At 44.8% G+C, this 10,757-nt stretch overlaps 1 protein-coding gene across 4 annotated transcripts in view; it reads left to right on the top strand.

Moving 5' to 3' along the window:
* The first annotated feature begins 1,799 nt into the window (after positions 1–1,799).
* Positions 1,800–10,757, top strand: part of LOC140483656 (plexin-B1-like) — a 255,061-nt gene continuing 246,103 nt past the window's right edge. For 3 of the 4 annotated variants that reach the window (XM_072582003.1, XM_072582000.1, XM_072582005.1), the window contains exon 1: positions 1,800–2,159. The gene's annotated coding sequence lies outside the window, so the exon portion shown is untranslated. Of the gene's footprint in view, positions 2,160–8,336; positions 8,408–10,757 lie in introns of all 4 variants that reach the window. The other variant, XM_072582001.1, reaches the window with a different exon arrangement.

Raw genomic sequence — 10,757 nt, 5'->3', positions numbered from 1 at the left:
TACTAACCCAGGCTTGGGTGGAGAGGGCAAACGTTATAAACTTTTAGATGAGAAGACGTTAGAGATAGTACAGAAAAAACTCACAACAATTAGAGTCATAGAGTCATAGAGATATACAGCATGGAAATACACCCTTCGGTCCAACTCGTCCATGCCGACCAGATATCCCAACCCAATCTAGTCCCATTTGCCATCGCTTTGCCCGTATCCCTCCAAACCCTTCCTATTCATATACCCATCCAAATGCCTTTTAAGTGTAGCAATTGTACCAGCCTCCACCACTTTCTCTGGCAGCTCATTCTATACATGCACCACCCTCTGTGTGAAAAAGCTGCCCCTTAGGTCCCTTTTATATCTTCCCCCTCTCACCTTCAACCTATGCCCTTTAGTTCTGGAATCCCCCACCCCAGGGAAAAAAACTTTGTCTATTTACCCTATTCATGCCCCTCATAATTTTATAAACCTCTATAAGGTCACCTCTCAGCCTATGACGCTCCAGGGAAAACAGCCCCAGCCTATTCAATGTCTCCCTATAGCTCATATCCTTTAACCCTGGTAGCATCCTTATAAACCTTTTCTGAACCTTTTCAAGTTTCACAACATCTTTCCGATAGGAAGGAGACCAGAACTGCCCACAATATTCCAAAAGTGGCTGAACCAATGTCCTGTAGAGCTGTAACATGACCCCCCAACTCCTGTACTCAGTACTCTGACCAATAAACAAAAGCATACCAAACGCCTTCTTCACTATCCTATCTACCTGTGACTCCACTTTCAAGGAGCTATGAACCTGCACTCCAAGATCTCTTTGTTCTTGTTCCAGGAATAAGATACTTCGGTTTTGTTTATACGTTGGATAAGCTCCTTTGATGGAGAGAGGCTCAAAGTATGTGGGGGTGGTGGGGGGAGAACTGTCGATACGGGAGAAAGAGAGAAGCTGTTCCCTTCAGCAGAACGGCCAGGAACGGGTTCAACAACAAACGGTAAACACAGAATCAGCAACAAGAGCACAGTGGGTGATTACAGTGTGTAAAGTTCTGACTGAGAGTGTGGTCGAAGGCAGATCTTCAAGAGAGGATTGGATAATCACCAGAAGAAGAAAGATTTGCAGGGCCATGAGAAAAGGCAGGGGAGTGACAGTTAGGTGAGTTGCTCTTGAAGAGAATTGGCACCAACACGACAGTAGCCCTTGCTCTGCTGTAACTTTTCAGACCTGCACTTGTAGCATGACTGACTGCACAATTGCGATAGTATATATAACAAGACAGACTGTACTGCCGTGGACCATCCCACTGATTACACTATTCCTGACCCTGTCTACATCAACACTATATCGGTACTGATTGCGTAATCCATTGACCCAGTGCTGATTGTGTTTAGGGTAGAATTGACTGCTTGGCTGTCACAGGACAAATTGAATCATTGCTGACCATGATTTGGAGATGTCGGTGTTGGACTGGGGTGTACAAAGTTAAAAATCACACAACACCAGGTTATAGTCCAACAGGTTTAATTGGAAGCACACTAGCTTTCGGAGCGACGCTCCTTCATCAGGTGATAGTGGAGGGCTTGATCGTAACACCAAAGTGCTGACCAAAGTGCATTTTACTTGGAATCTGGTGTCTGGTGCAAGTTTCACAACAGGGGTGATTGTGTCGTGTTTGAATAAGATCAGTCAGTCAGAAGTGGGTTATAGCAGTTGGTCATTGCCCTTTTAAGTCTCAGGAGTGGGTGTTACGAGAATGATGTCATCTGTTGGGCAGGTCTTAGTCTCTCAGAACCTGTCTGTCTGTGTTTGTAATGCGCAGTACATGTGATCTCCCAGCGCGCTGCTTACAATGTGAAAGAGATTCATTAAGTGCATGGGAGTGAGAGTCTACAAACAGCAGCCCTCACAAGGAAGCTTTCTTCTCTCTCACACACATACACCCAGCACCGAACAGAGAGTGCGAGAAGACAAATAATTAAACTTCATCTTATGCAGCACGGTCCTGGAGCATCGCAGGAAGCCCTTGGAATTAAAACTTGCTGATGTTTACCAAGCCCAGAAATTCTGAGCTTTAGAGTGGATTAAGGACTGATCAGCTCTGGGACACCTTGGAAGCACAAGCATAAAGCCTGAGGTTTTAAAAAGATAGATTAAAGAGAAACTTTTCAAGGTAAGCATACAAATGGATTATTGTTCGTTTATCAGGGAGTGATAGGAATTGTATATTTTTTAAAGATAAGTCAATCTTTCTGTCCTGTTTTCTGGAAAGGAATAGCAGTTTGTTGCTTTCCTGAATACTTTAGAGAGAGAAAGTTGAGTTCTTTTGTTCTGGCTTTATTTGAGGTGAATGAATAGCAGCAGCAGCAGCAAGGGGAGGAGGGAATGGATGGGACAGCCAGTGTTGGGGGTGCGAGGCAGACAATTCACTGCTGACACTCAGCGGCAGCTGTTATTTCCGCGACTCTATTCCTCTGGGTCACTGAAGCGCTCACATATTCAAAAGGGGGCACCTTGTTTTTAGAAGGGTGGGGGAGGATTTAACGTGAAAAGTCGGGACTGAATTCTATTGGTTAGAAAACTGTGAGACTTGTACTGTACTTTCCAAGCGACAACAAGATGCAAAGTTCCTCCATCCCAAAAAAAAAGAGTTGGCTTTCCAAAACACAAGCAGTTAAAAGTTGGACTTTCTCCCAAGACAAGTTGATCTCCCTGAATTTCTGAACCTGTGACAAAGGGGCAGAGTAAAGAATTAGGGCTGATTGACATGACTGTGGATAAGGCTTTTGTTTTAAACGGTTTCTGACAGCTGTAACGCACCTGCAACCACTCTTGAAATAAAGCAGATATGTTAAAAGTTCACTTGTCTGTACTGTGGCGCGGTTCTGAGGGATGGGAAGATGCGGGTTCCCTGACGGCCGGTCTTTCAAATCCCCTGGTGCTGCTGTCTCAGGATTTGTCGAGCATTGCTTTACATTGAATGCAAATGACTTGGAGCCACCTTGTTTTCCTAACAACAGATTAGGTATATTGGAAAGACTAGTTGATCCATCTGTACCCTGTGCTGCTACTGTCTGGCGTAGCCCTTGATTGTTTCCACTGCCAAATATCTAACTTATTCTCCTTTGAATTTGCCAACGTTGTCCTCCTGCAATGACTCCCCGAACATCTGTTCTACATTTTCACCACCCTCCGTGTGAAGCAATCTCAGCCAGCTGCTTGATCTTTCCTTTTCAAATTTCTGCATTTTTAAAATAGTGTGGATGTAAACTTTGCAGTTGTCTATTGCTGATGTTTTGATGTAAAGCGTATACTGTTATGTTCACGAATGACTTATTTCCCTTCCCCTCTCAGCTCTTTCCTTAACCCCTCCTTCCCCCAGTCCTCCAGAGCATTAAGATTAGACCTCCCGTTAAAAATGCCACACCTTCAAATCTCCTGTCTCCTCACTCCTGTCTCCTTTCATTCACTCAGGTCATTGTTCCAAAATACCTACCTTTTCTTAACCTGGCAAGGTGCTATGCACATTCATGGGCAGCACAACTGAGATGGGAAACTCGGTAGTTTGAATGATCCACCTGAGAATTGTGCCCGTTTCTGTTCACTTTACACCATTTCTCAAACACCTGCTGGGGTTGTAAACTGACTGGAAAATGGGGAGATGAGAAGGTGGGAGTGAATCCATATCAGATTTTTTTTTCCGTCCAATTTTCTTCCTTCTGTCTCCTCACATTGTGGCATAATTTATCTTATTGATGTATTGATTCCTGATAGCAGTCATTCCCAGTGTTTCTGGCTGTTACGGATATGTTGTCCTCTCCTGAGGATAATGGCAAGCTATCTGAATACATGGAGGACAATCCAGCCAAGTTAATCTCTGATCACGCAATGTCCAAAAGTCTGACTGGATGGCGGGTGGTGTAACCAGCAATAGAAACTCCAGCACAGGTTCCCTCAGCTTCTTGACAAACTAAACAACTTGTACCACTGTCCCAACCGCGATCAGCTAACAGACCAGGAATCGAGCCCGACCAATTTTCCCATGAGCTATTTGGGGACCCCAGGTCATACTTTTTCCAAGTGCTGCTTTCAAATACCTGTCGTTGCTGTGGGGCCAGAAAAGAATGTACAATGTCCAGAGTTTGCATGTGTCCCCAATGATCAGGGATTGAGGAATTTATGGCATTGATTTCCCTCTGATTTATAGCATTCTTAGAATGAATGTTTGCATTTTTATCGTCTGTCATTAAATGATTCCTTTGATTAGCTTGCGATAGTGTTGTTTACTTTGGTCATACACACATATAGATTTCATGGTTGCCAGAGGTATAATTTTGCTATCTTTTAAAACAAAAGGTCCCAGCTATATCTACTATGTGGGGTGTTCCATTTTACAATGGGGATATGCAGGAGGATTCACAGCCCTGTTGAACAGGCTCATACACCGGTGTGATACTTTCCCAGAGATGGACAGAAATGGTCAAACGCAACAAGTTAAGGCTGCTGAGCTAAGGAGGATGATCAATATGTGGGACTGTACACTCAGGCTGTGCCTTATGATGATGATAGGAGAAGCCAGGGAGTTAACAAAAGTGAGTCTGACCACACTGCAAATCCTTTTGTCTGTTAGTGAGTGAGAGATTTGGATTGTAGCCCTCGAAAAATGTCTTGTGCCTACTTTGTGACAAATGCCTCACGTGGACTGAATTGTACAAATTAGTACTGTGACTCAGTAAGTTTTAACCTGATTGTCAGTGTCCATGATTACAGTGCTGTAAGAGAATTCAAGTTATCAGATGCAAGTCATGACGTGAACTTTATGCTGTCGTCTGTGTTTGACTTCTGGGTGTAGTCTGTTACTATCATAAAGGAACCATCCCTCCTTGTTTAATTATTTTCCTGACCACTGAAATTGTACTATTTGATTTGACTTTAATAATTTGTAGCTTTCTTTAAAATATGGGTATTGTAAATTGTTTGAATATTTTTGTTATTGTGCTGTTTATCTCATTAGGTACGTGATACTGATGGTGTGTGATGTAATCTGAGAATCACAGGCTTTTCAGTGACTTATTAAACAATTTGTTGAAGTATCTTGCATTTTTTAAGATGATTTGAGTCGGTAAATGTCCACAGGGTCTTGGTGTCCTGTGTTACAGCTGTCAAATAGAGTTGTGCTGCAGAGATGGTGTGTTTGCATCGTGATCAGTCTTGCCTTTTTGTTGATAATTAACATTACTGGCATAATGTTAAGTCATGTTGACAGTGTAACATCCCTATCCTTACACATCAGTCAAATCTCCTGGTAAATACTACTTAATATCAATTAAGCTTGAGGTTGTTTGGATGAGGAGAATGTGAGGACTGCAGATGCTGGAGATCAGAGCTGAAAAATGTGTTGCTGGAAAAGCGCAGCAGGTCAGGCAGCATCCAAGGAGCAGGAGAATCGACGTTTCGGGTATAAGCCCTTCTTCAGTTTGGATGAGTTCAAATAAGAATTGCAGCAAAGAAAACCCTGGTCATTTGTTTGTCTTTGTCTCTTCCTTCCTTTCTTCCCCTTTTCTGTGACAATATGTCCCTAATATTCAAACGCACTTGACTCCTTTTGGCACTCTTTATTTTGCAGTCAATGAAACAGATCAATCCACTTAAAAAGAGCAGGGTCTCTACACATTTACAAAAAAGCGCACTACTGCATGCCAAAATTTTAGCTCCATATATTTCCCGTTAATGTTAAAGGAATGCCAGGGATCAAACCTGGATGGCACTAATCCAAGCTTAGTACTCAGCAACCCTCACACTGCCATCATTACCATAATGTGTGCTGCAGATTGGCACAATGTATAATCAGATGAACAGGGAATAATGGCAAGCAATAAAAAGTAATGTGACCAGATGTACAGAGAGTAAGGACAGGCAATAAACAGTGAAATACCCAAAGGCTACACTGATACCATAATGTGGGAATTGTAATTGTGTTGGTCACTCTGTGGGCGAAAGGATGCCAAGAACACAGAGAGGCAACTGGAATGCATGTGCATTTCCATCTCTGTCTGAGAAAGGCTCTTTTTGTATTTTCTCCCATGTGTCTGAGCAATGCCTACAAAACAGTGGCACTAAAGCTTCCCTTCAGCAGTGCGCCTGAATGACACCACATCTAGAATTTCTCTGATGCCTTTTCTGGTTCCTATGCACAAAGGAGGTCGCAAAATTTTTAACGTTAATGCAAATGAGTGTCAGAGGTCCTTCCCAGATTAGTGCTGCATATGGTTCAGGGGCAAACGGAGTACTGTGTAGACTTGGTGCTAGAGAAAGTACCATTTTAAAAACAAGTCAAGTTAACAAATGAACTAAGAAGTCACGTAAACATTTTGTTAGTAATCTGGTAAAGTTGTTGGCTTCCTGTTGTCCAGTATGTGGATGGAAGTGAAGGCAAAGTCCTTGGATCTCTCACAGCACTCAATAATAGCTCACTCAGCGCTTTAATGGAAAATTTGAATGCTGGGGCTGCATTCGGGGCACAGTACAATAGTGATTTGTTGTGCTCAGATTCCTGTTAGACAATGCTGCAAAAGGGACATTAGCCCTGGAGAGTTTTGCCTGCTGGGTTCAGGAGGGTGTAATTATGGTCTGTACAAGTGCTGAGTTGAGTCTCTCACTGGTGTGATTATGAATTACAATTGAATGCTGAAGAGCAGAATCAAATTACTCTTGGTGCTGACAAATATTCCCATTTGTGGAGCAAACTTGCTAATTGACTTGAAGGGTTGCAACCTTTTTGGTTTTGAAAAGACAGCCAATCTGACCCTTAATTGACCTAACAGAAATTGTTGGAAAATCTCAGCAGGTCTGGCAGCATCTGAGTTAATCCGAATTAACATGTTGGATCAGGTTACCCTTCCTCCTCACCTAACCAGGAAGAAGTGAGGACTGCAGCTGGAGATCAGAGTCGAGAGTGTGGTGCTGGTAAAGCGCAGGTCAGGAAGCATCCGAGGAGCAGGAGAATTTACATTTTCAGGCATAAGTTCTTCATCAGGAATGAGGCTTATGGGCCAGGGCTGAGAGATAAATGGGAGGGGGGAGGTTTGGGTTGGGGGGAAGGTAGCTGAGAAAGCGATAGGTGGATGAAGGTGAGGGGGAAGGTACTAGGTCAGAGGGAGGAGTTATGGACGAGTCCAGAGGGCAGGGGGGGGGGGGGGGGGGGGTGGATGTGGTGGTGGCAGGAATGAGGAATCTGTTGAAATCCACGTTGATCCCATGTGGTTGATGGGTCCCAAGGTGGAATATGAGGCGTTCCTCCAGGCGTCAGTGGTAACGATATGGCAGTGGAGGAGGCCCAGGACCTGCATGTTCTTGTTGGACTGGGATTGGGCGTTGAAATGTTCAGCCACGGGCAGTGGGGTTGGTGGTGCACGTGTCCTAGAGATGTTCTCTGAAACAATCCACAAGCTAGCGTCCTGTCTCCCTGTGGGCGGCACGGTGGCACAGTGGTTAGCACTGCTGCCTCACAGCGCCAGAGACCCGGGTTCAATTCCCGCCTCAGGCGACTCTCTGTGTGGAGTTTGCACATTCTCCCCGTGTCTGCGTGGGTTTCCTCCGGGTGCTCCGGTTTCCTCCCACAGTCCAAAAATGTGCAGGTTAGGCAAATTGGCCATGCTAAAATTGTCCGTAGTGTTAGATGAAGGGGTAAATATAGGGGAATGGGTCTGGGTGGGTTATGCTTCGGCGGGTCGGTGTGGACTTGTTGGGCCAAAGGGCCTGTTTCCACACTGTAAGTAATCTAATCTAATCTAAGAGGGCACCACACTGGGTGCAACGGATGCAGTAGATGACATTGGTGGAGGTACAGGTAAATTTCTGTCGGATGTGGAAGGATCCCTTGGGACCTTGGACGCAGGTTTTGCACTTCCTGCGGTGGTAGGGAAAGGTGCCAGGAGTGGGGTGTGGCTCACAGCTATCCATAACTCCCTCCTCTGATCTATTACCTTCTCCCTCCCCTTTCTCAGCTACATTCTCCCTACCCACCTCCCATTTATCTCTCAGCCCCAACCCACAAACCTCATTCCTGATGAAGGGCTTCTGCCTGAAACATCGATTCTCTACTGTTTGGATGCTGCCTGATCGACTGTGCCTCTCCTCACCTAACCAGCTTGCTCAGAATAGTTAGCCTTTTCGTGAGCCAGCAAGGTACCACACTTAAAACTGGGCTTCTAGATATCTTTTTATCTGCATTGTGTGTTATGACACACCCCCAGAAGCAGGTGGGACCTGAACCAAGGTCTCTTGATCCAAAGGTATGGACATTGCCACTGCACATACAGAAAATGACGCCTGTTCATTTTCTTCATAGACCTGTTCAGAGATGGCATTTTACAACTCCAGAGCAGTAGGGGCTTGAACACAGGACCTCCTGGTATAGAGGTATGGACATTATCACTGTTCAACAAGAGCACGACACTTTGCACCTAAATATTTGAAAAAAAACTTAACCTAGTTTTCTAATCAATGTGTTCAGAATTGTTATTGCACACCTCTGAAGCAGATGGGATTTGAACCTGGGCCTCTCATTCCAGGGCTAGGGACATTACCACTGCACCACAAGAACCCTATACACTTTGGTTCTAAATGGCCAAATTATGCTATATTCTGCTGCACTTTTAGCAGGAGAATAATTTATACCACGTGCCTGATGTGACTGTGGTTTTTGTTATGACCAGGCAGACTACCTGACTTGCTATTGCCAGGGTTCTGGGAGATTTAGAGTCATAGAGATGTATAGCATGGAAACAGACCCTTTGGTTCACCTCATCCAGATATCCCAGCGCAATCTAGTCCCACCTGCCAGCACCTGGCCCATATCCCTCCAAGCCCTTCCTATTCATATACTCGTCCAGATGCCTTTTAAATGTTGCAATGTACAAGCCACCACCACTTCCTCTGGCAACGCATTCCATACACGTACCACCCTCTGCATGAAAGGTTGACCCATAGGTTCCTTTTATATCTTACCCCTCTCACCCTAAACCTATGCCCTCTAGTTCTGGACTCCCCAACTCCAGAGAAAAGACTTTGTCTATTTATCCTATCCACGCCCCTCATGATTTTGTAAACGTCTATAAAGTCACCCCTCAGCCTCAGATGCTCCAGGGAAAACAGCCCCAGCTCAAATCTTCCAACCCTGGCAAGATCCTTGTAAATCTTTTCTGAACCCTTTCAAGTTTCACAACATCTTTCCGATAGGAAGGAGACCAGAATTGCACACAATATTCCAACATTGGCCTAACCAATGTCCTGTACAGCCACAACATGACCTCCCAACTCCTGTACTCAATACTCTGACCATTAAAGGAAAACATATCAAATGTCGCCTTCACTATCCTATCTACCTGCGACTCCACTTTCAAGGAGCTATAAACCTGCACTCCAAGGTCTCTTTGTTCAGCAGCACTCCCTAGGACCTTACCATTAAGTGTCCAAGTCCTGATAAGATTTGCTTTCCCAAAATGCAGTACCTCACATTTATCTAAATTAAACTCCATGTGCCACTCCTCAGCCCATTGGCCCATCTGATCAAGATCCTGTTGTAATCCCATTTTCAATTTCAAGCAATAAAAGCAATAGACAGGGAGGAAGTTGTCAAGTGTTTTGTGCCACTGTGGGAGCTCAGCAAACAGCTCAAAGACATCACTGCAGCAGTTCCTTGGGGATTGTTCTAAGCCTAACTATCTTCAGCTGCTTCATCAATGATCTTCCCTCCATCATATGGTTGGAGGTGGGGAGGTTAACTGATGATTGCACAATTTTCCGCACCATTCATGACTCCTCAGATACTGAAGCAGTCCATGTTCAAGGTGAGAGGTGAAAAGTTTAAGGGAGATACACGTGGCAAGTACTTCACTCAGAGGGTGGTGGGTGTTTGGAATGCGTTGCCAGCAGAGGTGGTAGAGGCAGACACGGTAGATTCATTTAAGATGCGTTTGGATAAATGCATGAGTAGGTAGGGAGTAGAGGGATACAGATGCTTAGGAATTGACCGACAGGTTTAGACAGTACATTTGGATCGGCTCAGGTTTGGAGGACTGAAGGGCCTGTTCCTGGGCTGTAAATTTTCTTTGTTCTCTTTGTTCAACTGCATCAAGACTTGGACAGTATCCAGGCTTGGGCTGAAAAGTGACAAGTCACATTTGTGCCCCACAAATGCCAGGCAACAACTGTCTCCAATAACAGACAATCTAAATATTGGCCATTGAAATTCAAGAGTTTTATGATCATTATCAACATCCTGGGGGTGACTATTGATCAGAAATTGAACTGGACTCACCACGTAAATACAGTCACGACAAGAGTAGGTCAGAGGCTGGAATACGGCAGCATGTTACTCACCTCCTAACTCCCCAAAGCCTGTCCACCATCTACAAGGCACAAGTCAGGAGTGTGATGGAATACTGCCCACTTGCCTGGATGGGTGGAGCTCCAAAAACACTGAAGCTTGGCACCATCCAGGAAAACGTAGCCCACTTGATTGGCACCACATCCCCAAGCATTCAGTCACTTCATTATCAAACGCTCTGTGCACAGTGCAGCTACTACCTCAAAAAAGCACTGTGGAAATTCAGCAAAGATCCCCAGATAGCACCTTCCAAACCCGCGGCCACTTCCATCGAGAAGGTGAAGGGCAGCAGATACGTGGGATCATCACCACCTGCAAGTTCCCCTCCAAGCCACCCACCACTTGGAAATATATCACTGTTCCTTCCCTGTCACCAGGTCA

The sequence above is a fragment of the Chiloscyllium punctatum genome, chromosome 12, assembly GCF_047496795.1.
Source record: "Chiloscyllium punctatum isolate Juve2018m chromosome 12, sChiPun1.3, whole genome shotgun sequence".
Lineage (NCBI taxonomy): Eukaryota > Metazoa > Chordata > Chondrichthyes > Orectolobiformes > Hemiscylliidae > Chiloscyllium > Chiloscyllium punctatum.
This window is presented reverse-complemented; position numbering and strand designations above follow the sequence as displayed.